This window comes from Armigeres subalbatus, chromosome 1, assembly GCF_024139115.2.
Source record: "Armigeres subalbatus isolate Guangzhou_Male chromosome 1, GZ_Asu_2, whole genome shotgun sequence".
NCBI classification, from domain to species: Eukaryota; Metazoa; Arthropoda; class Insecta; order Diptera; family Culicidae; genus Armigeres; species Armigeres subalbatus.
Genome location: NC_085139.1, coordinates 265752422 through 265777559, shown reverse-complemented (window position 1 = coordinate 265777559; position 25138 = coordinate 265752422). Strand labels below are relative to the sequence as shown.

Genomic DNA, 25138 nt, shown 5'->3' with positions numbered 1-25138 from the left:
GCTAGATCAAAAATTAACTTTTAAAAATCACATTGAAGGCCTTCAAGCCAAATGTAACAAATATATTAAGTGTCTATATCCACTTATAAACAGAAAATCAAAACTTTGTCTTAAGAACAAACTTTTGATTTACAAACACATTTTTAGACCTGCCATGTTGTATGCTGTGCCAATATGGACTAGTTGCTGCAATACCAGAAAGAAGGCACTCCAGAGGATTCAAAATAAAATTTTGAAAATGATTCTGAAGTTGCCTCCGTGGTATAGTACCAATGAACTTCATAGAATTTCTAATATTGAGACATTGCAACAAATGTCCAACAAAATAATTTCCAATTTTAGACTCCTTGTACCCTTAGTATAAAATAGGTTAAGTTTAGTTTAAGTTGAAAACATTGTAATTCCTACATGGTTCAATTCAACCAGAGGAAAAATTCTAACTGCCAGAGGCAATTGAAATGTATTAATAATAACTAAAAAGTAACATAGCAAATAAGGATGATAGTGTTAAGAAAACACGGAACACCTAGTCTAAGAGATGAATGCATGTATTAGATAATTAGCAAATAAAATTAGTTAAAAAAAAGGAAACAGTAGAATGCCGTCCATAGTAGAACCAAGAGCGCGCGTCAGAGACGCTACAAAAATTTATTCGCCTGGATGGCATCAGTAGCAGTAGCAGTCCAATGAACTTTTCTCTAAAGATTTGGTTTTGTTGCTGTTAGTGATTGAAAAGGCGCATTATGAAAAATAATTCGATTCTTTTCAGAACTACAATTTCATAGAAGCAAAGTTTGAGTCGAGACAATTTTTCTAAAAATGGCAAATTATAATCGCTTGGTGACGGCAGAAAGTGTCCGCCGGTAGCAAAATCACTAGCGCGCGTCGGAGGGAGTCCCTGGATAAAACTATTTGCATGTCAAGTGAAATCTTCTCTCAAGATTATGATTTTAGTTGGTTGACTGTTACTGACCAGTGACCAGTGAAATCCATGCAAATAAATGTATGCAGCGTCTCCCTCCGATTATGATTTGCACTTTGAACAAAATTCATCTCGGATCAATTTGTATAAATTGGTGGTCCTGAAAAAATTGATTCATTTTCTGTAAAGTGCATTTCCAATTACTAACTGCAGCAAACACAGAGCCACTAAAGCCCTGCTAATGCCGACGACGCAACACATGCAGGAACCAACGCGTTGCAACGTCATCGTGGCTAGGATCGCTGCCGACGCCGTCGTCTCGGCCGTCGTACTGTCCGCTCTCCAATCTCCATGCACGCTCTCCGTATCCAATCACCGTGGATTCTCCAACAAAAATGACGCGCGAGCGCGAAACATGGGTCTTTTTATACCCAAAAAGAATGAAGCCCGTAAATTACATCATTCTGAAGTTCTTATTGGGAATACATGAACGGGATTGATTGGTTCTGAAATTTTTACTGGGTATAACAAGAATTGATTTTTTTTCAATAGTTTATCGTAAATAATCTTGAGTAGATAAAATTGGCAAACTGCTGGAGAGTTTTTGAGTCGATTCATATATAAACCTCCAAAATCAATCAACAAATAAAGGCGCTATTAACGTTCAAAATCTTACATGATTTCGTGACGGTTCCCAATTTAAGATTCTGATTTGACACCCTTCGAGCAAGTCGGGTAAGTCGTTCAAATAGTCAAAATTTGGTGCAAAAATATGTCTTAATGACGAACATTCTACTTTGTTCATTTTAGCGGATATATAACTATGAGATCAATAGAGGAATGAGGGGCAATATGACCTAGCTAAGCAAAAACTGCTCTAAATTCTTAGCTGTATCGATTTTTATGGGTATTTTTACCTCATACAACAGTTAAACAATATTGCCAGCTGATGCCATTTAAAAATTGTAAAAAATCTCAATCATATTGATAATATTCACATTTCAAAAAAGTGGTTATATTTCGTAGCCGGAAAACTCATGAGGCAGAACACCTTCAAGCTGGCAGCTCTTTGGGAACGACGCACCACGCGTCGGCGAGTCAGCATTCTAGTATAGATTGTGCGTGGAGACGCGTAGTACATTGTAGGTTAGTCCGCCTAGGGCGTTTTGCCTCACCAAAATGTTAGATGTTTCATCAAAATGTGGAAAATTTCGGTTTTTCCAACCTTCCCATCTTTTATTATGGCACTTTTTCTGTCTTACCTACATAATTTCAAGTCTTGTTTTGTTACGGCCATACTAAAAAGGGTAAATATGACGGAATATCCAAAATGCGTTTTGTCCCGGGGTGGCTCTTTCCCTATTCTATCATTTCATCAGTATTTTCGTTCTGAGGATCACATGATTTGCAATGTTTTGCCTGAACTAATCCAATCTTATTGTTCTAACTTATTTGCCAAAATATTGTTTTTGATCGCAAAATAGATTCATGATGTCTCATATTCATCAAATAATAAATACAATGAATATTCTATGAATCTATGTTCTATCCTTGACACCGATTTATGTAAGCAAATTCGAACACATTTCCATATAATTTCTGTTCAAGAACTCCACATTTCCATGAATCGACGATTCCGTCAATACTACATATCTCTGTAATTTTGAAAAAAATCTATTTTTTCTCTAGCCGTCAAGCCGTTGTAGTTGAAATGCATGATAAAACGATCTTTCGATGATGCATACGACTTGCTGCATTTCTTTCGTTATCGCCATCACAAAGAAAATTAGAACTCTGTTGCTTACGATCGGAGCTTCTGTTCTCACTTTACACGATTGATACGCAAGAACGACCGCGCTCCCGCCCATTCCTAATTAGTACACCCCGAACAATCGAACGTGAATCACGTTCTTTCCCAAGTAGGTATCAGCAATAATCACACTTTTGTTTATCGTTTCACACTTACACTCGATGGCGCCGGGGCAGTGCGATGCCGCAGAGTGTGTTGCTGTAATACAACACCCAAACAAGCGTCGCTACTCGTTGCGACTTTGACTGGGACAATGTGCGAAAAAAGTTCGCGACCCGCCGCTTTTCGTCACTGTTCTGTTGACTTTCTTTCTTCCGGTTTCCTTCCGACGATACGGGGCCGATCGGCTCTCGTTCGATTGCTCACCAAAGACAAGTTGTTCGAACCCACGTTTCCACGTACGGCTACGGTTCTGAGCGGCAACAACAAACGAACTGACCCGAACTGAACTGATCGAAGCAAGCGTTGATTGAATACTGATGGGGCCGGAGAGTGGCTTACTGCAACTATACCGCCTGCTGGTTAGTAGCTTCTGTGGGCTAATCGAGACAACGTCCGCGCGCCGGTCACCGGAGCCGGCACTTCTCCGTTCCACGTTGACGATGGCAGCAGCGGGCGGTGGTGGTGGCGGCGACGTGGTTGCGTTCTTATCAGTTGCTTCTGCTGAGGCTGTGATTGGCAGGAGAGGTGCGCGGGCAGCTGCTCTCGAGACACGCTGCTGGAAGGCATGGCTTGTCTGGTGGATTGGACTAGCAGAAGCAGCATGTTGAGTAGCCAGCAGCGGTAGTAGAGCATCTCTATCAAGAGGCGGGCGATGTGTGGTTATCAGTCCGGCCGACAGGGAAGAGAATGGATGTGTGGTTTTTAGTAAGCAGATGAAGCACGTGCAAACTTTTGCTATCGTATTGGGCACTTGTTGAATATTGTTGCGAGGCAGCCACTTTATAATAACAGCTGACGTTGAAGTGCCGTAAATACATTTTTATATGTAGGTACTTAGATTCGGAGGAAATGTGGGATGCAAAGGTGGCATCCATTGATAGAGTAGCATTTTGGAGGAGAGCGAGGAGTTTCGGATTTGGTTTGAAGACATATTTATTAACACTACGAATTCCGAGATCACATTTGATGGAAACTTAAAATTTAAATCGCTACATCACAGCCGATTTTCAAAATACTTTTATTGATCTTTTACACGGGTCTGAACCTTTCGTTTCAATGCGACCAAAGCAAGCGTTTCTCGGGCCAAGGGTGAATCTTTTTTCGTTGTTTATGTTGAGGGTCATCTTTCACCCATCAATCTTTCTCTACAATAATTAGCCTTGTATGATAAACGAAAATCTTGCCTATTAGATGAAAATCCTTTTTCGTTTCAACACCTTTAACGCACTTACTCACTTTTCGTGAGAATTATCGCAGAACAATTACAAAATAAAATTGTATTGCCACGCCGGGATTCGAACCCAGAATAGTAACAATAATAGCCGGTAAGTATGCGCTTACTCTAGCCACACTACCACGCTATCTGTATGAAAGCATTAAGTTATTTGTTCTACATAAGCTACTAGCATTTGCTTTGTAGATGCCACGAAAAGACTCGAATATGAAAGAAAAAGAGCAAACCAACGTTTGGCAGCAATCGAAGTGAGCGAAAAATGGTTATCACTCTACAGGCTGTTTTTTTTCCCGAAAAGCGATTTCTCCCCGAAAATTTTCGTGGGGGAGCATCCTGTGCTCCTGAGATTGATACGAACCCTGTCTTTTACCAATGTAGTGTCGTAAAAAATGTGAGATTCGGTTTACTCAACATAATTTAGCATAGTTCACTACCATTCCATAAGAAAATGCCTCATAAACTTTTTGAACATCACTAGATGCCTTTATAAACTAGGTGAGGAGTAGTTTGCATTGAGGTCGGGCTACTATTTACACGAGATTTTCAAAAATGCCAAAATTTATGAGCAATCTAGAATTTTCGTCAAATGTATGAAGGATTAGGGGTGGATTCCTCCGAATGATAAAACTCTCGTTAGTCTCGGGGTTGACAAACTATAAAAATTTCGTGGGTTCCTCCAGCATGAAGACCTTATAAGTTAAAGATCCACAAGCGCACCGGAACTGCCCCGCCTGCATCTGCCCCGACCACCTGGAGGACATGGTGGCATGCGATGATTGTAGTTGCTGGGACTCATTGCGCATCTCCTTTCGACAGCTTTTTCGCTGTCATGCGTTTCGAGTCAAGGTGCGCAATGCCACCCCTGGTACCATTACAGATGTGCGGAAGTTGATGGTACCATCGAAAACCAGCCGTGGATACGTCAACCCTGTGGACTTCTTCGATCAGCTGGTGGGAGGCAAAACCAAAGAACCGGTGCGAGTTTGATCGTTTCTACTGATGTGATTAAGAAGACCAGAAAGGCAGCCGATAGCAAAACCAGTTCCCGTAAATCGAAGAAGACTGCTGCTGGTGAAATCGCAAGTGTTACGTCTAGTGCGAGAGCGCAGCTTGCTTCAGAGTTAAGGTCTGAGGGAAGCTCTCTCGCGGTAGAGCGCTATTTTCGTACTAAAATGTCTATAACTCGGAACTGGGAACGAATTTCGCTTATCCCAACTGACAATCTCTTTGAAATTTATCAAGGAATGTTCCTACAAAATTTCATGGACCTACTATTTCCCAAATTTGAATTAAGCTCTAAATACTGAACTATTGTAGAACTGAAATTTTCGCTTCTCAGTACCTCTCCCCGATGATTTGAGGCACAAAGGAACCGAGTTTCGCAAAACCCAACTGACAAATGTTTTGAATTTTTCCAACGATCATTTTGATGTAATAAAAAGTATATGTCACCGCAATAAATTTTGCAGGAAGCTCTTTTCACTTCAACCAAGTTTTTTAAATTCCATACACAAGTTACCATTTCGGGAGAGCTGCCAACAGCATATTTTCTTGTGGCGCACGGCAGGAAAGGAGCGATGTCCGTCAACTTTGTATCTAGCGTGACACTAGAAAAAAGCGTATCTCTATTTGTGAACACGAAGATACCAAATATATTAAATTAAATCAAATATAGGAATGAGTTGAGGTAAACAATTGATAATAAATAAGACAAATAAGACAAATAAGACAAGTAAAACAAATAAGACAACTAAGACAAATAAGGAAAATAAGATAAACAAGTCAAATTCCTACGGAAGTCCCTCCAGGTATTCCTCCAGAAGTTCCTTCAGAAGTTCCTCCGGTAATTCTTCCGGCAGTTCCTCCAGAAGTTCCTCCGGAAGTTCCTCCGGAAGTTCCTCCGGAAGATCCTCCGGAAGTTCCTCCGGAAGTTCCTCCGGAAGTTCCTCCGGAAGTTCCTCCGGAAGTTCCTCCGGAAGTTCCTCCGGAAGTTCCTCCGGAAGTTCCTCCGGAAGTTCCTCCGGAAGTTCCTCCGGAAGTTCCTCCGGAAGTTCCTCCGGAAGTTCCTCCGGAAGTTCCTCCGGAAGTTCCTCCGGAAGTTCCTCCGGAAGTTCCTCCGGAAGTTCCTCCGGAAGTTCCTCCGGAAGTTCCTCCGGAAGTTCCTCCGGAAGTTCCTCCGGAAGTTCCTCCGGAAGTTCCTCCGGAAGTTCCTCCGGAAGTTCCTCCGGAAGTTCCTCCGGAAGTTCCTCCGGAAGTTCCTCCGGAAGTTCCTCCGGAAGTTCCTCCGGAAGTTCCTCCGGAAGTTCCTCCGGAAGTTCCTCCGGAAGTTCCTCCGGAAGTTCCTCCGGAAGTTCCTCCGGAAGTTCCTCCGGAAGTTCCTCCGGAAGTTCCTCCGGAAGTTCCTCCGGAAGTTCCTCCGGAAGTTCCTCCGGAAGTTCCTCCGGAAGTTCCTCCGGAAGTTCCTCCGGAAGTTCCTCCGGAAGTTCCTCCGGAAGTTCCTCCGGAAGTTCCTCCGGAAGTTCCTCCGGAAGTTCCTCCGGAAGTTCCTCCGGAAGTTCCTCCGGGAGTTCCTCCGGAAGTTCCTCCGGAAGTTCCTCCGGAAGTTCCTCCGGAAGTTCCTCCGGAAGTTCCTCCGGAAGTTCCTCCGGAAGTTCCTCCAGGAATTCCTCCGGAAGTTTTTCCGGAAGTTCCTCCGGAAGTTCCCTCGGAAGATCCTCCAGGAATTCCTTCGGAAGTTCCTACAGGAATTCCTTCGGAAGTTCCTCCAGGAATTCCTTCGGAAGTTCCTCCAGGAATTCCTTCGGAAGTTCCTCCAGGAATTCCTTCGGAAGTTCCTCCAGGAATTCCTTCGGAAGTTCCTCCAGGAATTCCTTCGGAAGTTCCTCCAGGAATTCCTTCGGAAGTTCCTCCAGGAATTCCTTCGGAAGTTCCTCCAGGAATTCCTTCGGAAGTTCCTCCAGGAATTCCTTCGGAAGTTCCTCCAGGAATTCCTTCGGAAGTTCCTCCAGGAATTCCTTCGGAAGTTCCTCCAGGAATTCCTTCGGAAGTTCCTCCAGGAATTCCTTCGGAAGTTCCCCCAGGAATTCCTTCGGAAGTTCCCCCAGGAATTCCTTCGGAAGTTCCCCCAGGAATTCCTTCGGAAGTTCCCCCAGGAATTCCTTCGGAAGTTCCCCCAGGAATTCCTTCGGAAGTTCCTCCAGGAATTCCTTCGGAAGTTCCTCCAGGAATTCCTTCGGAAGTTCCTCCAGGAATTCCTTCGGAAGTTCCTCCAGGAATTCCTTCGGAAGTTCCTCCAGGAATTCCTTCGGAAGTTCCTCCAGGTATTCCTTCGAAAGTTCCTCTAGGAATTCCTTCGGAAGTTCCTCCAGGAATTCCTTCGGAAGTTCCTCCAGGAATTCCTTCGGAAGTTCCTCCAGGAATTCCTTCGGAAGTTCCTCCAGGAATTCCTTCGGAAGTTCCTCCAGGAATTCCTTCGGAGGTTCCTCCAGGAATTCCTTCGGAAGTTTCCCAGGAAATCCTTCCGAAGTTCCTCCAGGAATTCCTTCGGAAGTTCCTCCAGGAATTCCTTCGAAAGTTCCTCCGGGAATTCCTTCGGATGTTCCTCCAGGAATTCCTTCGGAAGTTCCTCCAGGAATTCCTTCGGAAGTTCCTTCTGGAGGAATTCCCGGGGGAACTTCTGGAGGAATTCCCGGGGGAACTTCAGGAGGAATTCAGAACTCTGGAGGAATTCCTGGGAACTTCCGAGGAATTCCAGGAACTTCCGGAGGAATTCCTGAGGAAACTTCCGGAGGAATTCCTGGGGGAACTTCCGGAGGAATTCCTGGGAGGAACTTCGGAGGAGGAATTCCTGAGGAACTTCCGGAGGAATTCCTGGGGGAACTTCCGGAGGAATTCCTGGGGGAACTTCCGGAGGAATTCCTGGGGGAACTTCCGGAGGAATTCCTGGGGGAACTTCCGGAGGAATTCCTGGGGGAACTTCCGGGGGAGTTCCTGGGGGAACTTTCGGCTGAATTCCTGAGGGAACTTTCGGATGAATTCCTGGGAACTCGGAGGAATTCCTGGGGACCTTCCGGAGGACTTCCTGGTCGAACTTCCGGAGGAATTCCTGGGGCAACTTCCGGAGGAATTCCTGGGGAACTTCCGGAGGAATTCCTGGGGGACTTCCGGAGGAATTCCTGGGGAACTTCCGGAGGAATTCCTGGGGGAACTTCCGGAGGAATTCCTGGGGGAACTACCGGAGGAATTCCTGGGGGAACTTCCGGAGGAATTCCTGGGGAAATTTCCGGAGGAATTCCTGAGGGAACTTCCGGAGGAATTCCTGGAGGAACTTCCGAAGAAATTCCTGGAGGAACTACCGAAGGAATTTCTGGAGGAACTTCCGACGGAATTCCTGGAGGAACTTCCGAAGGAATTCCTGGAGGAACTTCCGAAGAAATTCCTGGAGGAACTTCCGAAGGAATTCCAGGAGGAACTTCTGAAGGAATTTCTGGAGGAACTTACTTTATTTATCTGCTTAGTCTCATCTATCTTATTTGTCTTATTTGTCTTATTTTTCCTATTTGTCTTATTTGTCTTATTTGTATATTTGTCTTATTTGCCTTATTTGTCTTATTTATCATATTTGTCTTATTTGTCTTACTTACACCTGCACCACTGTTATCACCCAAAAAAAAATTCAAAGCTTGTGTGGAAACCTTGTACAGAAATCCTCTCACGATATTTTCTAATGTTGTTCTAGAAACGGCTCACACGCTAACCTGAACCTACCCAAAATTATGTCAAAATGACCCAGATTCAGCAAAACCGTGGTTACTCTAATATGGGTTCGGGTACCTTAACTCAAATCTGGGTAGCAGTACAAGCGAAAAAATCTGGGTAACCGGTACCCAGCTTTTTTCGCTCTAGAAAATTATTATTGTGTGTGTGTGTGTGCGTCATCCTCTACCCCTCACCCAGCTGGGGGTGTTTGTCAAGTAGTACTACGAATAATTTGATCATATCTCATGGTCCGTAATGGTGCCCTTTTTGTTACGAAGACTAGTACTACAAAAAGGATTCACTTCTGAAGCAAGAAACATTTCTTCAAGAAGTGTAGGGAACAGGATGTACTAGTTGTCCATAACAGGTACAGCAAAACTTCACATGGACGCCCTTATTCGTACTAGCTACTCAGGGAATAGAAGGTCAAGAAGAGCCACCGTTGCTAACTAAAGCGTGAACCGGATACCTGGGACTCCCACAATATCCGCGGCAATGGCAGCAACGATGCCCTGTACGTATTTAGTGTTCATTTTTTTTAAATTTATGAAGCAATGAGAGAATAAAAAGTTAGATTTGGAACGTGCTCACCAGTTGAATCCATCCGCTTTCAAAATAGCTCCAGTTTGGGGCGTACCAAAGATATCCAAGACCACAATGCCCAATTGTGACTGATTTAGCGGCTGTGAAGATTTTCAAGGCTGCTTCTATCACTACCGCAGCTGGTTCATCTTAGCAGTTATTCCAGTGTGTTAAATCTTTGGTGAAATTTTATCAAACAGAACAACGCTCTTGTCCTCAATGTCCATATAACTCCATATAACAAGTATTTGAAGGCTGTATCCGGACGTCAGTTTGCTGAGCATCAAGGTGGATCCACGAGATAAGGTTATTTTTGCGAGACAGAATGCTTCCATCACCGGATGCACAACTGCCGCCACCGCTACGCCGCTCCCTCTCTTCATCGTCATTGTAGTCACTTTTGTCATCATTCTGGTGCTAAAATTTTGATTGATCTTGATGGCAAGGGTGAATGCAGCCTCCAAACGGCATTCTTCTGAATTACCACCATTGCGCCTATCGTAATCGTATAACTGGATTTTGATTTTTTTTTACCAAAACCCAGACAAAAATGACGCGTGAAGAAATTTTTGCGTCCGTTTTTTTTTCGCGTCCTACTGCGATCCCTCTTCGCTCTAGAAAATTATTATTGTGTAAACAATGTTAAATAAAACAATTTCCCCAACGCAAAACAATAAGGCAAAGACAAAGGTGCTGTTTGAACGAGATGGCGCCACAACATTTAAAGTAAAATGAATTTCCTTGTATGGACAAATCATCCGTTCTAATCAACTACGCATCGCATCAATATGAAAGCTAGGTCAAAAAGCAACAAATATTTTTTAGATTTTTTGTACCCATGACTTGTTTTACAGTTCTGAACAATAAAAGAGATTTCATTGTACCTCCATACTAAATACTAGCTGTATACTTTCAATTTCTTTAAGACTGTTTTCCACCTCGTGTGTGTGGAAGGAACATTGAAAGCTTACGATATCGAATAGCAGATGTCACTAGTGTATATGCAATATTACATTGATACAAACACGCAGCAACACCACCTGTCGCCTGATAATGGAAATATTGCAATTATACCATCAGGTGTAGTGGCTGTTGTTAAAATGTTTTGAAAGGGCCTCAAGCGGAATTTTTGCTAGAATGCAACTGACGACCTCCTATTGTCGGCTGTCAGCTGGAGTTTGTTTATTTTGAATTCCTCATTGCGTGATTGGTCGGCGCTGCTGCTGTTCTCTCGCCGAACCACTGCTTGAGTGATAAGTTCTTCCCTATTGTTGCCAATTCCTTTTGTTCTCCGGCAAATTCTCAAGCAATTGTAAACTGCATAATGATTAAAATAATTTTGGCGACACTGACAGCGTCATTCTGGCGCGCTGAAATGGGTAATTTTTTCTCTCAGAGAGTGCTAGCACGTGCTTTTTTGACGGAAAACCCTTCCCTCAGACCTTTAAGGTACTGATGGAACAACAACAGTTAGAAGAACAGATACAGACCCGTCAGGAAAAAATGCTAAAGGATCGTGAACTGGATATAGAGCCGAGTCAAGTACGAGACACTGAAGACGGCCTTACTGTTGAGGTCGAAATACGTATCTGTCAAGATACAATTAAGTGGTGGAATTCAATGGGATTGTATAAACTCGTCTTATGACAAGTGAAGACATTCCACTAAAAAGCTCAAAATAATTTTCTTATCATGGATATAGAGGCTAGGAAGTTAGCAGAGGAAAAGGCGTTTCTTGAAAAGAAAACTGCCGATGAGTTGAAATTCCGTAGAGAAGAAATCATTAGAAGAAAGGGCTAAACTTATTCGAGAGCTGTTACAGCGCGGTAGTAGTCGAGGATCGAGTCTTAATCTCAGTGTTTCTGAGGTTGGTGAAAAAGTGAACAATTGGTTGGAAAATCCGGAACAACATGAAGAGTAGATGTAAGCTACACAAAACCACTGGTTCCAAATCGATCCAGTCAACGCGGAACTGATGAATACCTTCGAAGAGTTCGGTCCGATACATCAGACGGAAGAACAACAAAGGATAGGTATTAGGAAGTCCGGAGATTCGACGGAGGCAGTTAACAACGCCAACATCTCGAAGAAAAGCTGTGAGAATGACGGCAGATACAAGACACTAATGCATCGTCAAGAAAAAAGTGGTGATGAAGAAAAAGAAGAAGAGGAAAACGTGTACATGTTTGGTTTACAATCGGAAGTGGGCCCTTCGAACCGTCAGATTGCTGCCCGTCAAGTCATGAGTAAGGATCTTCCAGTATTCTTTGGGCACCCAGATGAGTGGCCTATTTGGATTAGTAACTTTGAAAGGTCAACATACACCTGTGATTTTTCTCAGGATGAGAATCTTATCCGTCTTCAAAGTTGCGTTAAGGTCATTCCTCACGGAGTCCAAGTTTCAAAGTGCTCGCGTTTTCGGGGGCACACCACTCGATACGGAAGCAACGCACAACTGTCATTTTTATTATTTCACGCATGCTGCGACGCAGCAAAGCCAAATCAACAAAAATGACAGTTGTGCGTCGTCTCCGTATCGAGTGGTGTGCCCCCGAAAACGCGAGCACTTTGAAACTTGGATTCCGTGAGGAGTGCCCTTAAGGGTCCTGCTCTGTAAACGGTGCGCGGCAGGCTTCTGACACCCGCCAACGTGCCACACGTTATAAAAACACTGCAGCTGCATGGACGACCAGAAACTTTGATTCGGGCACTCATCGAGAAGATTCGACAGCTCCCGTCACCAAAGATAGACAGCTTGGAGAGTATCATCGATTTTGGCATGGTAGAAAAAGACAGACCTGAAGACAGCCAAGCAATACACTCATCTAACAAATCCTTCTCTACTTCACAAGGTAAACTACCGGTCGATCACAGAATGAAATGGGCAGCGTTCAAAAGCAGTGTCTAACTAGACACGAATCTAAGTCTAACCGATTGTCGGTTGATATAGCAGAAACACATACGAATCAGCAATTTAAACTCGTCGATGCCAGAACGGTAGACAAATTGATGCTCTCGAGTGCTGGAACTCTGATGATTCCATCTACGGATGATCCATAGTGATAAACTCTTCTCCTTATGGAAGATATATTACGATTTTGGTAGCTCATATTGAAGGGCGATCATCTAAGTTTTGGTTAAATTTACAATTGTTTGTTGAAATTTGTTTTTCTTTTGTTTTTTTAGCTATATCAGTTTTGACCTCATTAGTGGCCATGCCCTAACCGTCTCAGCAATTGCAGCAAGACCGCTATTTTCCTTCTATCTATAGAGGAACAAAGATCACCTCGCCACTTCGGCTTATGTTAAATCTCCTCTTATCAACACCGTAAGAGTTCGCCATGAAAACAAATCTCACTCGTGCGGAGCTCCGGTGCTCACATCGCACGGGTGAAACACAAAAGCGATAGTCTCGTGCCATCGCGAAGACCACCCATCGGTCAGCCGCTTCGCAGCATCCTTGTGGCAACTCTTATCAAATGATTGGACACCAGACGAACCGAACCAATAAACGTATCTAAATCTACAATTTTCCGGATTTCGTTGATTGGGTAGGTACGGGCCGGGACAATCTTATCTTCCAAAACCCAATCCCCCGTTTGTAAGTCAAGAAGCTGAATGGTATTATTATTACAACACGACGAAATAAAGTTTATTGAATTCAATAAAAATCCGCAATTTGATAAGATAATCTTTAGAAGGTATTTGTAATGCATCTCAGATTTGATCTGACCTCTAGATTAGGCAATATGCGTTTAATTAAACAACTCGTTTATCAGTGATCCACCTTGAGTAATTGCTGACCATCATTGGGTCAAATGACTCAATTTCTTTCAACTCTGTCCTTAGATTGGGTCACCATTAATTTGTGGTTATATCAATACTGTCATGCCTCTTATGCAGAGTATGTGTGCTGCCATGCTGACGCGACAAGCGATTGACCTGGATAATCGGATCAGGAAAGTTCCCGAATTGTACGCCAAAGTGTGGAACCTGGTAAAGTCGTCCAATCTAGTAGCATTTGGTTGCAGCAAGGTGTGGTACGTTCCGTTGGACATCGTCTACTATTCGAGAAGAATCGTCTGGTGTGGGACGCCAGAGTGGAGGTAAGAGGAGCGTCGCTTAACTCGAAATGTCTGAAGGGACTGAATATGATGATTGCCTTGCCGTCGGTGATCTGCAAGTTTCGTGAGCGGGAAATCGGTTTCAGAGAAGATATATTTTTTAAAATCTTAATGAAGATTTTGACGTAGGACTACGCTGCCGCTAACCGCAAGTCGAGCACATCTGTATATGGGCCTCCATATACAGATGTGCTCGACTTGCGGTTAGCGGCAGTACGTCTTTCTTTACTGTACTGGGCGTCATTTAAACTTTTGGAAATCGAGAGTGTTACGCTGAAAGGCAAGATTTTGAGCGTTACTTGCGCCTTTATCTTTCGATGGATTATGAAGATGTGTATATAAATGAATATAAGTAACAGGCCTTCGACTTCACTGCAAGATTTTCTTTATGTATAAAAGAAGAAGTACCTGTCGTCCGCGAGTCAATAGATCTTCTGGGTTAACATCCCTCGAAAAAAAAACAGTGCGCGAGTCATTTATTACAAGCGCGAAACGATTATGGCTGCAGCAACGATAGCAGTGGCGGCACATCGTCATGCCTGACAACAGTCGAGTTAACAACATCTTCAAGCACATCGCAACCAAGACCTCCCGTCTGACACACTACAACATAAGCTCAACGATGCACGTTTCAGTCCTGAGTCCGTCTCCTGCTGCCAAACAAGCTGGTCAAGCATGCCATCTGAGGGAATCGAAGCCGTCACCAAGTACACCGGTCGGTATCTTCGAAGAATTCCCGTCGGAATCCTCAAAAGATTTCCATAGGAATTTCCGAAAGATTCATGTCAGAATCCCCTAAGGATAGGGAGACCTAGAGAAATTCCGTCGGAATCTCGAAAAGCTTCCCTTCAGAATTCCCAAAGGATTTTGGTCGGTATTTTAGATAGTTGAACAGGAATAATAACAGGGGCGTCTCGTGGACTTTTGCTACACCTGTTCTACCATGCTGATAAAAAAATATTCATCAAGCTGAGTGGTTTCGAATGAAAGTTGTGCATATAATCTGTTTAATCTGTTTAAATGTTACAACCTTTTCTTGTACAACTTGACCAAATATTAGAAAAAAAAACAATTTAAATAGAAAGGATTTACAAAACAATAAATAGCTTATTAATCTCTTTTGTTACAAAAATGTTTTAAATTTAAAGCCTGTCCACGTTAAATTTCAGACACCCATCATTCAATGTGATTTTTTTTTTAATTTTCACAAACAACTGAGAAGATCAATTCACCTCACACCTGAATCTCTCCGCTTTGCGTGATGCTTTCAGCATGTTTTCATTCTTGTCCAAATTGATAAAATGGCTAAAAATCAATTAGGCATTGGCTAAGTGTCCGAAATTTAACGTGGACAGGCTTTAGATGCATTTGAAATTTTAAACTTCCGCAAATCGTCTAAAATCTAACTTGGTAACAGTTGGCAATAACTGGATATTGCTCAGAATAGAGATCTTTCAAATCGGCTCATTCCACCATTCGGGGTACACGGGTTCCATCGCCGCTAATATTTAAACTCTCACATATTTTGTTGCTATGAAAGAAATGTTATTAACCATTATTAGTATAATAATTATAGTACATAATTAGTATACAATTATACAATTATTGTTTGATGCGACCCCAGATTGTGACGACCAATGAGTCAGATTTAAAAGCTGAAATGTGTTCCAGTTATTTAATTTTTCAAATTTAGTGAAAACTATACCTTTTTCTTTATGTTGATTGATTTTGAGTATTCGTAAAAAAACCCAAATTTATCCGCCAGTGGTGAGAAAGGCATCTCGATTCAATGTGTTGAATTCGAATTAGTATGGTAAATGCAACGTAAATTGCCTACATTTAGGCGGTTAATAGCTTTGATGCGATTATATCACGCTGCTTAAAAATAACTCAACTATGAGAGTAATGGATTGCGTCACGGCTAAATTGATTAATGATTTAAAATGTGCATGTACACAGCGTATTTGATAAAAGAAAAATAGAAATATTATTCAAACCGCATGAGATATTAGCAAACAAAACAATAGTGTCCAACTAGGAAAGTTTCTCCGTCGAATGAAACTAGTTGCACTCGAATCAGTCAAGTCCTTCTATATGAAACGTGTTTAACAATAAAAATTCCTGGCTACACCCACACACACACACACAGTCAGACATGTGCTCAGTTTTTCGAGCTGAGTCGATTGGTATATAACACTATGGGTCTCCGAGCCTTCTATCAAAATTTGGCTTTTGAGTGAAATTATAGCCTTCTGGTACAACTTTGTTGTACGAGAAAGGCAAAAGGTATTATGGCCATAATTTCCGATCCCATAGTCCGACCTGGCCAATTTCCAAACAATGGGAAAGGATTCTGCGTCGAATGCAGTTTATTGCGAGCAAATCGGTTGAGGATAAATGCCTAAAAAATAAGTGACATTTTTACGCGATTTTTACGTAAAAATTTGTATTTTGGCAATTACTTCCGATCCCATTGTCCGATCTGGCCAATTTCCAATAGGAAACAATGAGAAAGGGTTCTGCATCGAATGCAATTTGTTGCAAGCAAATCGGTTGAGGATAAGTGCCTGAAAAATGAGTGACATTTTTAACGCGATTTTTACGTATAAAATTGTATTTTGGCCATAGCTTCCGACCCCATAGTCCGACCTGGCCAATTTCCAATAGGAAACAATGGGAAAGGATTCTACGTCGAATGCAATTTGTTGAAAGCAAATCGGTTGAGGATAAGTGTCTGAAAAATGAGTGACATTTTTACGCGATTTTACGTATAAAATTGTATTTTGGCCATAACTTCCGATCCCATAGTCCGACCTGGCTAATTTCCAATAGGAAATAATGGGTAAGGATTCTGCGTCGAATGCAATTTGTTGCAAGCAAATCGGTTGAGGATAAGTCCCTGAAAAGTGAGTGTCATTTTTCACGCGATTTTTACGTATAAATTTGTATTTTGGCCATAACTTCCGATTCCATAGTCCGACCTGGCCAATTTCCAATAGGAAACAATGGGTAAGGATTCTGCGTCGAATGCAATTTGTTGCGAGCAAATCGGTTAAGGATAAGTGCCTGAAAAATGAGTGACATTTTTTGCATCTTTTTGTGCACACACACACACACACACACACACACACACACACACACACACACACACACACACACACACACACACACACACACACACACACACATCACCTCAATTCGTCGAACTGAGTCGATTGGTATATAACACTATGGGTCTCCGGGCCTTCTATAAAAAGTTTGTTTTTGGAGCGATCATATAGCCTTTACCGTATACTTAGTATAAAGGCAAAAAGGTTTATAAAATAAAGCATAAAAGAAGGCTTCCGGGCCTCTTGAAGGATAGTTTTCGAACCTCTTAAAATGAGGCTTCCGGGTCTTGGCTACTTGAAAGGAGTCCTCCGAGCTGCTTGGAAGGAGGCTTCCGAGAAGCGTAGAAGGATGCTACAATTCTCTTGCAACGAAGCGACTGAGCTTTTCGGGAAAAAGTCTTCATGTTTCTCAAATGGAGGCTTCCGAATCTGCAGACTATAGATTTCAGTTAAGAATCATATTCTTGTCATATTATTCAACATTCTGTGGCAGAGAAGATATTTTCTCTCACAGACCTTCATCCAATGTAATGGTTGTGGAGGGCAGGATTCTAGAACAGGATTTACTGAAAAAAATATTGTAAGCTCTATTTTGTGGAATGTATTCAACCGTCTAAGACGAGTTAGGTACTCTCCATTTAATTCCATTAGGTTTTGTTATCTTACGCAGATACGTATTTCGACCTCAACTGTGATGTCGTCTTCAGTGTCTTGTACTTGACTCGACTTAAGTCGAAATACGAATCTGCGTAAGATAATAAAACCCAGATTAATCCACCTAGCAGTGATGATGCCTTTCTCGTGCATTATAAAATATATTGAAAAAATCACTTTAAAAAGGTCAAAAAAGCTCTTTGGGTGAATAGATCACATTTTTTCGATCATTTTTAATATTTTTGCCTTGTCACCATTCAAAAACAATTGTTTTTTGATTTTTTTTCCAAGGGGGACCTGTGGGAAAAAACAATGATTTTTTAATAATTCCGAAAAGCAATGATCGGGCCCATTTTCAATAGCAAACAATTCCCTGCCGAATGCAACTTGTTGCGAGTAAATCGGATAATTCTAAGTTCTAAAACGTGTGTCTACAAAATTTGTACACATACACATACATACACAAAAAAAACAGACGTCACCTCAGATTGTCGAGCTGAGTCGATCGGTGTACAACATTATGGGTCTCCGGGCCTTCTATTTTTTGGAGCAATTATATAGCCTTTCGGTACAACTTTGTTGTGCGAGAAAGGAAAAATGCATATGTTACAAATATGCGATCGTGGGTAAATAGTATAATAATTAGCGCAGCGGCACGTTTTAAAAATACATTATAAAATACAATATGGATTAACTGTCCAGACAGCGCGTCTACAATTGTTTTAGGGCCGATTCCCACGTAGTGTTTTTTCACCAATGTAATATTAAAGTTCAATAAAACTAGTTGTATGTCATACATTGATTTTGCATGCCTTTGTGTAATAATTGTACAAGTACATTTGTGAAAATTAACAACACAATTCACATAAATATCAATGGAAAAATGCCGCATAATATGGAAATAATGAGGTGTATGAAAACGAACGTGTCCAAATGTCCAAACTACACCATCATTCCACCCAAACCACCCAACCCAATAAGCAGTTAGCCTCAATGACACGCCTCTTCTTTCCTTCCAAAGCAGGAAAAAAATGGCAGCAAACGTAACGAGCGCACGAGAAAGCATGTACGAATGCGATTTTTATTTCCAACGATGAAATTTTTACAACTGTGTTGATGCGAGCGGATAAAGTCATCGGCTTCGGTCTCTATAGCGCGTGTGTTAGTTTTCGTGTTCCACATTTGAAGCTTTGGAAAGCTTTGCTTGAGAGGTTAGCATCATCAATAAAGCACGAAAGAAGCAACACAAACTTTAATGCTGTCAGTATATACACGGTGCGAAATTTATTCATTGATGGCGGTAAGCTCCAACGAGGATAATACGAGAATCTCGTATTATCCTCGATTTTCATAAGCATCAACCAGTATAATACTCATTTTTAATCTCGGATTAATTCTTAATACGCCGATTTCGGCGTATTAAGAAAATCGGAGATTTTCCTGAAATGGATGCGTGCTTGAATTTTCGAGGGTACGCACACTACTTTACTCTGTTGTCAAATTATTATGACGACGAACATCCCAAAACAAAAACAAAAGTGGCGAGCTGCAGCTGTAAAAGGAATAATTATTTTTGTATTTATTTTCCTGCCTACCGCTATGTAATTCATCTTTACAATGTTGGTAAGTAGCATTTAAGCAAAATATGGGAAAAATTAAATTATATTCAGATGCTTTTGTGACCATTCTCATCCTTGCTTGCATCATTCTCCATCAATTACAGACTAGCGCATCCCAGCCGGAATCTCGTTCTCGTTGCACAAGAGGACTGTATGCTCCTAAACACCCGGACCTGAAGACAATCCCGAACCTACACGACATCAAGAGGATGCAGTTGCTCAAGTCGAAGAACTTCGTCAAAGAGCAGTTCGCCCGGCGCCACTACTAATGGTGGGCAATGAGTTCTCACGATCGTACCAGTAGCTGCGCTGGAGATTGTGCATCGACGCTGAAGCGCGCTGCCCGTTCGAAGCCCCAGTGAGTCCGTGCTCCCGCTGGACCCCGTTCCAGCGATGCTGGACGGGAGTTGAAGAACGCCAGAGTTACCGCCGCATCCAGCACTTTGGAGGAACAGACAATAAAGGGGATGTCGGTACCGGAGCCATAGATCTCGAGTTCCGTGGTCCATTCGGACGTGGGTCAAAGCCACTGTAAGACACGGATTGATTCCATTTGTGTAAATTTTATAATGAAAAGTGTGATCTTAGAGAAACATGCTAATTATAAGTGCTTATTATAATATGTGTACATATAAATACCTGAAAATATAGCATTTTTCTTATTTCTTGAAGAAATCTTAAAAGTGATAAGCACTAATGCTAAATTATAGAATTTGAGGAACAATTTCCTAAATGATTTCAAAGCTTTCCCGAAACTTATAAATTATGTATTACTACAGCAACTTCTCAGTGATTCCACACCAAATTGAATATCATCATCCGCCATTCGACACGATCTTGGGCGAATCTAACTGGAATACTTTCTACACGTGGTACGTATGGTACATGCAGCGGCGTGAGATGCTATTTTCCTGTTTACCGCCGAGAATTGACCACAACATCTCACGCTCAAATACTAAGAAACCCTTCCGACCAGTCTTTAACTTGTCTTTATTAACGATTTTTATGACCTTATTGAGGCACCATAAGCAAGGGTAGTACAGAACGGGATCTGGGGAATCTGGGGATTCGAAAATAAAAACTGGGAAAGTGCTGGGAATTTCAAAGGAATTCTAAGAACTCCAATAAGATTAAGGAAATTTCAGAAAAACTCTGGGAAATTCTAAAGTAATTTATGGAATTCATTAGTAATTCTTGAAGGAATTGCGTCGAAATACCTCAGCAATCCCCTGAATTTATCAGGAATGTCCGAATTGAACAATTTTCAATTTCTTTTCGAATTTACTGAAGGTGTCTTGGTATTTATGGAGATTTCTGGGAATTAATGATAAGTTTTGGGATTTTCTGAGAAGTTTTTTGCATTGCATAAGAGTCCTGAGAATTTTTGGAGAGTGCTTGGCATTGCAGAGGAGTTCTGAGAACTTTTGAGGCTTACTAGGAAATACTGATAATTTCTGGAAATTGTTGAGCAGTTCTGAGAATTTCTCAGGGTTTCTGGAAATGCCTGAGGAATTTTGCAAATTGCTGAGGAGTCTTGAAAACTTCTGGGTATACCTGAAGAATTCTGTGAGTCTGAGGGTTCCTGGAAATTGATAAGGAGTTTTGGGAATTGCTAATGAGTTCTGGGAATTTATGAGGAGTGCTTGTACTTGCTGAGGAGTGCTTGTAATTGCTAATGAGTTCTGGAAATTTCTGAGGAGTCCTGTGTATTCATGAGGGTATTTGGGAGTTTCTGAGAAGTTATGCAAAACGCTGAGGAGTTCTGGTGGTTTTCGAGTAGTTCCTCCACGGTCTCATCTTTGTGTTGCTCCAGAATCTGGAATTCCTACAGAATCTCCTACTAGAGTTCCTGCAAAATCTGCTCCTGGGAATCTTTCAGAATATCCTCTTGGATGGCCTTTCAGAATATCCTCTTGGATGGCCTTGGAGAATTCAAGGAAATCCTTGAGGAAAACTTTTTCCAGGAATTAGATTTTTAAGGTTTTTCTCCTACAGTTCTTTCATGATATCTTTCTGAAGTCCTTCCAGTACAATTCCTCCAGGATCTCTTCTGCAAGTTTCTCCAGGTTCTTTTTCTGGAGTTCCTCTATGATCTGTTCCTGAAGTTTGTCTATCTTTTCCTTTTGAAATTCTTTCAAGTTCTCCCTTTGCAGTTCTTCCTGATACCCCTCCAGGACCGCTTCCTGGAGTTCCTACAGAACCTTTTCCAGTTCTCCAGGATTTCTTCTCCAAGATTATTCTGGTTCCTTCAGGATTTTTTTTGACGTTCCTCCAGGACATTCTCCTTGAGTTCCTCCAGGGTATTCTCCTGAAGTTTCTCATCCTGGAGTTCCCCCAGGATCTCTACCTGGTGATTCTCCAGGAAGTCTTTCTTTAGATTCCCCAGGATGTCCCCCTGGAGTCCTTCCAGAATCACCTTTTGCATTTTCTCCAGGATCTGATTAATAAATTATTCTGTTCAATTATGTTTGGATATAATTGAAAAAGCCGTATTCTAAGAAATTCTATAAACGATCAGTATTTGATTGATGTGACGCTTCCTTAAAGTAGATCAAAGCCTTGCGTGTATAAATCTCTCCTACAGACTCCTGAGAGAAGCTTAAGAAGACTCTGGAGAATCTATAAGAATATTCCTGGAGAAACTCCATGAGAAGATCCTGAAAGAATTCGAAGTGGGCATCATGGAAGAACACCATGAGACGCTCCTGGATGAACTCCAGGAAGAGATCCTGGATAATCACCAGAAAAAGATTCCGTAGGAACTCCAAAAAAAATCCTGGAGGAACGCTAGGAAAAGGTCATATGGAGGAATTCCATGAGAAGATCCTGGAGAAAATCCAGGGGGAGATTCTGGAGAAACCCCAGCAGGAGATCCTGGAGGAACTCCAACAGAATATCCTGAAGGAACTTTGAAGGAAGATCCTGGTGGAACTCCAGGAGGAGATCCTTGAGGAACTCATGGAGGAATTTCAAGTAGGATTCCTGGGGTAACTCCAGTATTAGATCTAGTAGGAACTCCAGAAGAAGATCCTGGGAGTACTCCAGGATAAGCTCCTTGAGGAACTCCAGGTAAAGAGATTGGAAGAGTTCAACGAAAAAAACCTGAAGGAGCTCCAGAAGAACATCTTGTAGGAGCTTCAGGATGAACTCTAACTTTAGGAGGAGATTCTGGAGAAACTCCAGGAGGAGATCCTTGAGGAACTTCAGGAGGTGAACCTGAAGGAGCTCCAGGAGAAGAATCTGGAGAAGCTACAAAAGAAGAACCTGGAGAAGCTCTAGAAGATGTATCTGGAGGAATTCCAGGAGGCGATCTTGCAGGGACTTGGAGAAACTCATGGAGAAACTCGAGAAAAAGGTTCTGTAGGAACTCCATGAGAAAAACCTGAATGATCTCCAGAAGCAGATCCTGAAGGAATTCCAGAAGAAGATCATTAAAGGACAACAGGAGCAGATCCTGGAGGAATTTCAGGAGAAGATCCTGGAAGAACTACAGGAGAAGATCCTGGAAGAACTCCAGGAGAAGATCTTGGAAGAACTCCAGGCGAAGATCCTGGAAGAACACCAGGAGAAGAACTTGTAGGAGCTCCAAGAGGCGACCCTGGAGGAACTTCATAACAAGATTCTGGAGGAACCCCATAAGGATATCCTGGAGGAACTCTTTGAGGATAACCTGGAGGAACTCCATGAAGAGATCTTGGAGGATCTCCATGAAGAAATCCTGCTGATCTCCATGAAGAAATCCTGAAGACTGCTGGAGAAGATACTGAAGGAACTCTAGGAGCAGATCCTGGAAGAACTCCAAGAGATCCTGAAGGAACTCCAGGAGCAGATCCTGATGGAACTCCAGGAGAAGATCTTGGAGGAACTTCAGGATGAGATCTTTGAGGAACTCCAGGAGGAGATCCTGGAGGAACTCCAGGAGGAGATCCTGGAGAAACTCCAGGAGGAGATCCTGGAGGAACTACATGAGAATATTATGTAGGAACTTCAGGAGAAGATCATGTAGGAACTTCAGAAGATCATGAAGGAACTGCAGAAGAAGATCCTGGAGGAACTCCAGAAAGAGATCCTGGAGAAACTCCGGGAGGAGATCCTGGAGGAACTCCGGGAGGAGATCCTGGAGATCCTGGAGAAACTCCGGGAGGAGATCCTGGAGGAACTCCGGGAGGAGATCCTGGAGGAACTCCGGGAGGAGATCCTGGAGGAACTCCGGGAGGAGATCCTGGAGGAACTCCAGGAGCAGATCCTGGAGGAACTCCAGGAGGAGATCATAGAAGAACTCCAGGAGAAGATTTTGGAAGAACTCCAGGAGAAGATCCTGGAAGAACTCCAGGAGAAGATCCTGGAAGAACTCCAGGAGAAGAACTTGTAGGAGCTCCAAGAGGCGACCCTGGAGGAACTTCTTAAAAAGATCCTGGAGGAACCCCATAAGGATATCCTGGAGGAACCCTTTGAGGATAACCTGGAGGAACTCCATGAAGAGATCTTGGAGGATCTCCATGAAGAAATCCAGAAAAGACTGCTGGAGAAGATACTGGAGGAACTCTAGGAGCAGATCCTGAAAGAACTCCAAGAGCAGATCCTGAAGGAACTCCAGGAGCAGATCCTGATGGAACTCCAGGAGAAGATCATGTAGGAACTCCAGGAGGAGATCTTGGAGGAACTTTAGGAGAAGATCATATAGGAACTCCAGAAGAAGATCCTGGAGCAACTCCATGAAGAGATCCTGGAGGAACTTCAGGAGGAGATCCTGAAGGAACTCCAGGAGGAGATCCTGGAGGAACTCCAGGAGGAGATCCTGGAGGAACTCCAGGAGGAGATCCTGGAGGAACTCCAGGAGGAGATCCTGGAGGAACTCCAGGAGGAGATCCTGGAGGAACTCCAGGAGGAGATCCTGGAGGAACTCCAGGAGGAGATCCTGGAGGAACTCCAAGAGGCGACCCTGGAGGAACTCCAGGAGCAGATCCTGGAGGAACTCCAGGAGGAGATCCTGGAGGAACTCCAGGAGGAGATCCTCCAGGAGGAGAACTCCAGGAGGAGAACTCCAGGAGGAGATCCTGGAGGAACTCCAGGAGGAGATTCTGGAGGAACTACAGGAGGAGATCCTAGAAGAACTCCAGGAGGAGATCCTGGAGGAACTCCAGGAGGAGATCCTGGAGGAACTCCAGGAGGAGATCTTGGAGGAACTCCAGGAGGAGATCCTGGAGGAACTCCAGGAGGAGATTCGGAGAAACTCCAGGAGGAGATCCTGGAGGAACTCCAGGAGGAGATTCTGGAAGAACTTCAGGAGAAGATCCTGGAGATACTCCAAAATCTTCTCATGGAGTTTCTCAGAATCTACTCATGGAGTTTCTCCAGGATCTCCTCCTGGAGTTCCTCCAGGATCTCCTCTTGGAGTTCCTCCAGGATCTTCTCCTGTAGTTCCTTCAGGATCTTCTTCTGGAGTTCCATCAGGATCTGCTCCTAGAGTTCCTTCAGGATCTTCTTTCAAAGTTTCGTGGAGTTCTTTCAGATACATCTTCTGGAGCTTCTCTAGATTCTTCTTCTGGAGCTTCTCCAGAGATAGATTCTCTCCTGTAAATACTTCAGGTTTACCTCGTAGAGTTCCTCAAGGATCTCCTGCTGGAGTTTCTCCAGAATCTCCTCCCAAAGTTAGAGTTCATACTGAATTTCCTTCAAGATCTTCTCCTGGAGGTCCTACATGACTTTCTTCTGGAGTTCCATCAGGATCTGCTTTTTTTTCGTTGAACTCTTCCAATCTCTTTACCTGGAGTTCCTCAAGGAGCTAATCCTTGAGTACTCCCAGGTTCTTCTCCTGGAGTTCCTACTAGATCTAATACTGGAGTTCCCCCAGGAACCCTACTTCAAATTCCTCCAGGATCTCCTCCTAAAGTTCCACCAGGATCTTCTCATAAAGTTCCTCCAGGATGCTGGAGAAGATTCTGGAGGAACTCCGGGAGCAGATCCTGGAGGAACTTCAAGAGCAGATCCTGGAGGAACTCCAAGAGCAGATCCTGAAGGAACTCCAAGAGCAGATCCTGATGGAGCTCCAGGAGAAGATCCTGGGGGAACTCTAGGAGAAGACCCTGAAGGAACTATATGAGAAGATCATGTAGGAACTCCAGGAGAAGATCTTGGAGTAACTTCAGGAGGAGATCCTGGA

General features: G+C 42.9%; 1 protein-coding gene across 2 annotated transcripts in view; it reads right to left on the bottom strand.

Annotated features, from left to right (window-relative positions):
* The window catches only part of LOC134207330 (monocarboxylate transporter 2), a 119691-nt gene that overhangs the window by 51940 nt on the left and 42613 nt on the right, over positions 1-25138 (bottom strand). Inside the window, exon 1 of one of the 2 annotated variants that reach the window (XM_062683050.1) lies at positions 2889-3203. The exons of the other annotated variant lie outside the window; for it this stretch is intronic. The gene's annotated coding sequence lies outside the window, so the exon portion shown is untranslated. Of the gene's footprint in view, positions 1-2888; positions 3204-25138 lie in introns of those variants that run through there. 2 annotated transcript variants of the gene reach the window in all.